Here is a 6000-nt window from a genome sequence, read left to right on the forward strand (position 1 = left end):
CAAATGCATCCATCCAAACCTACAGTAACAATGTGCTCCTATTGAGTACACCAAAGGTGACAAGTATCTGTCAAACACTGAATCAACAGAAAGTGACTGAAATAGCTTGTTGTCTTTATTAGATCATGTATACTTGTTTTTTTCTCTTGAAAATGGAAGTAGCTAGAGCCAAGTCTTTGTTGATGCACTGGTTTTTTGCCAGGCCATTCAATGATCGGAGAGGTCATGAATAGTGTTAGGGATAAAGGTTTCTGTGTCAGACTGCCTGGCTTCTAATCCTGACTCCTTCCTCTCACTAAACTATGGTTGTAGGAAGTTGCCTTGTCTCTCTCAGCCACAGTTTTCTCATTTATAAAATGAGGATAATAATACTACTCACTACCTCATAAGTAGTTATGAGAATGTACAATTCATGTAAAAGCATAGAATTCGGTAAATGTTTACTGTAATTTGATATTAGAAATACCCTAAAAACATCTTGCAATAAGTCTGCAACTGCATAGTTAAATATAAACATTTTCAGTTTGCTAAGAATAACAATGTTAAAATTAAATAGATTACGTAGCAGCGTTATTCACAATAGCCAAAAGGTGGAAGCAATGCAGATATCCATTCATGGATGACAGGACAAACAAAATGTGGTATGTAAGTACAAGGGAATGTTATTCCACCTTAAACAGGCAGAAATTCTGACACATGCTGCAACAAGGATGAACCTTGAAGAAAGACATTATACTAAGTAAAACAAGCCAGTCACACAAAAACAAATATTGTATGAGTCTACTTATATGAAGTACTTAGAGTAGTCAAATTTATAGAGACAGAAAGTAGAGTGGTGGTTAACAGAGGCTGTGGGGAGGGGAGATTAGAAAGTTATTGTTTAATGAGTATAGAGTTTCAGTTAGGAAAGATGAAAAAATTCTGGAGATAGTGGTGATGATTGCACAGCAATGTGCATGTACTTAGTGCCACAGAACTGTACATTTATAAATAGTTAAAATGATAATTCTATGTTGTATATTTTTAACACAATAAAGGTTAAAATACCTTAATAATTATGAACTGCTTAGAACAAGCCTGGTACATTGTAAGTACTAAATGAGTATTTATAAAATATACTTGTTTACAGATCATCACTGGTCATTAGAGAAATGCAAATCAAAACCACAATGAGATACCATCTCATGCCAGTTAGAATGGCGATCATTAAAAAGTTAGGAAAAAACAGATGCTGAAGAGGATGTGGAGAAATAGGAATGCTTTTACACTGTTGGCGGAACTGTAAACTAGTTCAACCATTGTGGAAGACAGTGTGGCAATTCCTCCAGGATCTAGAACCAGAAATACTATTTAACACACCAATCCCATTACTGGGTGTATACCCAAAGGATTACAAACCATTCTACTATAAAGACACATACACACCTATGTTTATTGCAGCACTATTCACAATAGCAAAGACTTGGAACCAACCCAATGCCCATTAATGATAGACTGGATAAAGAAAATGTGGCACATATACACCATGGAATACAATGCAGCCATAAAAATGGATGAGTTCATGTCCTTTGCAGGACATGGATGAAGGTAGAAACCATCATTCTCAGCAAACTAACACAGGAACAGAAAACCAAACACCACATATTCTCACTCATTAGTGGGAGTTGAACCATGAGAACATATGTACACGGGGAGGGGAACATCACACACCAGGGCCTATCAGGAGATGGGGGGCTAGGGGAGGGATAGCATTAAGAGAAATACCTAAGGTAGATGACAGGTTGATGGGTGCAGCAAGCCACCACGGCACGTGTGTACCTATGTAACAAACCTGCATGTTCTGCACATGTATCCCAGAACTTAAAGTATAATAATAAAAAAACCTAGATATATATATGTGTGTGTGTGTGTGTATATATATATACATATATACTTTTTTAAAGAAGGAAACAAGAAATGGCATACTGCAATTTTTATTAGTTCCAATAATAACAAGAAAGTAGAGAAAGAACCTAGAGAAGGGCACGGAGCTCCATTGCAGGCTGCTCTGTCATTCTTACACCAAGAAGTCTGGTACAAGACACTCCACCCTCGGCTGTCACACAACAGTCATCTTGCTGCCCTTGTACCTAAGGACCTAGCTACCTACTCCTTATCTGACTCTTTTCTACCACTGTTAAGATTCAATCTCTGCTCTAAACATTTCCACTAACTCTTTTCCTCCCTGTCTTTGAAAGGAAAGAAAGCCATGTTACTCTAGACACATTTATTCCATACTCTAGACTCTAAGCCTTGCTTTAATATCCATAAAATGGGGACAATAATGGTACTTCTTTCATAGGAAGATAGAATATGAAAATAGAATGTTAATTCTCACTGTTTGGAACTTCAATGGGACAAGTCATATTTGGCATAGGTGAGCACTCAATAAATGTTCATGTATGCTTTCAATTAATTCCTGGAAATTGGAAATCATTAGAGTCAAGTTATTTAATATAGGTCAGATTAGGATATAAACAGTATGTTTTTAATTTTACAAAATACATTTTAAAGGAATGACTTTCTTTAAGGAGAGCTTGGCAGTCAGTAATAAAGCATCAATAATTTCATGCCAAGCTATCCAGAGCTGTCAGGATTTAACTTGCAGTAAAGTGTCTCAAGCTGTTATCATGCCAATGAGTCTTTAATGGCTAATACCTCATGTTGAGTGACACTTTACAAAATGACTTTTACTTTATTATATTCATGTTTAAACTTCACAACCATCCCATGAAAGACAGAAAGCCCACACTGTCATGCCTTCTTTGCAGCTGGTAAAAGGGAGACTCAGGGAGGTCAAGTGCTTTGTCCGTGTTCACATGGAGTGCTAGTAGCCATGTTAACACTGAAACCTTAATCTTCTAACTCTACACCAAGGCTTTTCCAATAATTCTGATGACTTTCTATTTCTGCCTCTTTCTTTAGGGAAGAAATGCATGAAAAAAAAAAAAACTTCAAAATGTTTTGTAAAATGGAGGTATGATCCTCTCTGCAATTCCAGGGATCATAACAGGTAAACCTTTAGACCAGATATTGCAAATCCATGACCCATTTGGACTATAGATGTGGTTGATTAGAGATGGCCACAAATTCTTTGAGTCCCATACCTTGAGAAGTGGGGTGTATGCTCCTCTTTTTGAATCTGGATAGACTCTGACTGCTTTAATGAGGCAGAAGTGATGCTATGCCAATTTCCAGGCCTGATCCTCAAGAAATCACAACTTTCCCTCCTATCTCTTGGCTTTCTCTGAGAGATCTAAACTGCCATGTAGGGTGTCCACCTATCCCTGCTGGAGCAACTACATGAAGAGTCCCTGTATTAGTCTGTTCTCATGCTGCTAATAAAGACACACCCAAGACTGCACAATTTATAAATGAAAGAGGTTTAATGGACTCAAAGTTCCACATGACTGAGGAGGCCTCACAATTATGGCAGAAAGAAAAAGAGGAGCAAAGGCACATCTTACATGGCAGCAGGCAAGAGAACTTGTGCGGGGGAACTTCCATTTATAAAACTATCAGATCTCATGAGACTTATTCACTACCACGAGAACAGTACGGGGGAAACTGACCCCACGATTCAATTATCTCCACCTGGCCCCACCCTTGACATGTGAGGATTATTACAATTCAAGGTGAGATTTGGGTGGGGACACAGCCAAACCATATCAGTCCCTGAGATTATATGAAGAGGAAGTGGGGCCCAGCAGGGCCAAACTGTAGCTGTCCCCACCAAGCTGTCATGCTTGTGAGTGAAGCCACTGTGGACCCATAAGACCAGACAGGCTGCCAATTGAATACCATTGAAGTGACCCTTTATAAAGAAAAAAAAAAAAAAGTCCAGGTAATACCTGCTCAAATTCCTGACACAGAAAAGTGGGAGATATAATAAAATGGTGGTTCTTCTAAGCTAGTAAGACTTGGGGGAAGTTTGTTGCACAGTATGTAACTAGGGAATGAGGTAGATGTATTTTATTTGGCCCACACAGTGGAGTTTAATTGAATTATTTGCCTACTTTTAAAGGTGGGTGGATTTCATGTAACAATTTGGATTTCTATCTTCCTTTTGAAGTATCAAAATTATGGCAACACAAGGCCTCTTCCCAGTAATTTGATGGAGCTGAGTGACAGCGATGTCCCCCAAGTATTAGCTGCCAGTGATGATTGAATTTACTGTTTTATCTGACCCCTTATAGTCATTTATTTTACCTGCCTGGCCCTAAAATAGTATGCCTTAGGACCCAGTCTCATTTTATGAAAGAATAAGTAATTCATTCATATAGTTTAATATCTAAATAGGTGAAATGCACTTAAATCAAAAGATATTTAAACACCATAAGTGGATCAATGTCTTCTCCATCAAACACAGTCTCCATCAAACACAGTCTCATATACAGTGGTTTCCTTTAAAAAGCACAATGAATCAGCAATAAAGTCAGTTTTATAAGATTTGTTTTTACAAGTGTTGAAGACTTTGAGCAGATGACATCTTATAAGTTACCTCATCTTTCTAATTTATAGAGGGCTAGCAGCCTCAAGACAAAAGAATTCCCACTGTTCGTATCTCCTCCTAATCCCATCCCCCCATCAGTCTGCCTGCCATACCCTCTTATCATATATGGGAGGTGCTATGGGCTGAATTATGTCCCCCAAAATTCATATGTTGAAATCCTAACCCTAACCTCAGAGTGTGATTGTATTTGGAGATAGAGTGATTAAGTTAAATGAGATCACACGAGTGAGACTTAATCCAATATGACTGATGTCCTTCTAACAAGAGGAGACTAGGACACAGACAGCACAGGCTGAAGGACAACTGTGAGGACGTAGTAAGAAGGTGGCCATCTGTAAGCCAAAGAGAGAGGCCTCAGAAGAAACCAAATCTGCTGACATCTTGATCTTGGACTTCCAGCCTCTAGCACTGTAAGAAATAAATGTATGTTGTCTAAGCTACCCAGGCTGTCGTATTTTGTTACGGCAGATGGAGCAGACTCATACAGGAGATGAGCTGGCATCGGTTTACTAAAGGAAGAGGCAGAGGAAGGATGCATTGAAAGATAAGAAGTTTATGAAACAATGTTGTGGTCAATTAGGATTCATCTAGAAATGTTCTTGGTTTATAAGGAGGCAAGCAGATAGAAAAAAGGAAATGAAGACTAAAAATGCCCTTCCTTGTTTCATTCTACATTTGCTTTTCCTGGAACTAGCCTTACCCTTGTATAGTCATTTATGTGGATCATGTAGTGAATGAGCCTCAGTCAATTTGAAGACGGTTTGCATACTCTAGGGTGTAGATTTTTTAACATCTGCTAAGAAACTTCAGGGTTGAAGAACTTATTTAGATCAATCACATGTATAAACTATTTACAAATACAGTGTTTATTTTTATTTCTATTTTATTTTTTTTTTTTTGAGATGGAGTCTCACTCTGTCACCCAGACTGGAGTGCAATGGCATAATCTTGACCCACTGCAATCTCCACCTCCCAGGCTCAAGCAATTCTCATGCCTCAGTGTCCCAAGTAGCTGGGACTACAGGCGTGCACCACTATACCTGGCTAATTTTTCTATTTTCAGTAGAGACGGGGTTTTGCCATGTTGCCCAGGCTAGTCTCAAGCTCCTGACCTCAAGTCATCTGCCCTTCTTAGCCTCCCGAAGTGCTGGAATTACAAATGTGAGCCACCACGCCTGGCCTAATTTTTATTTTCAAGAATGGTGAATAACGCTAAGGTTCCCTTTGTCTAGAGTTGTTGGTTTGTTTGTTTGTTTCTTGAATGCACGTGTAGTACTTGAGGCAGATTTTGACCTAGGCCAAATTCTAAAACTTAACCCGAATTTACAGTTTTGTAATGCATACAAATTCAGCAAAAGGAGATAAATTGAAATTGATTTACTTCCTATGATGATTGAGTATATTTACCATATGTTTATATGAAAGAACTTTTCATTGAACAACAATTA

This window comes from Hylobates moloch, unplaced genomic scaffold (genome assembly GCF_009828535.3).
Source record: "Hylobates moloch isolate HMO894 unplaced genomic scaffold, HMol_V3 SCAFFOLD_4, whole genome shotgun sequence".
NCBI classification, from domain to species: Eukaryota; Metazoa; Chordata; class Mammalia; order Primates; family Hylobatidae; genus Hylobates; species Hylobates moloch.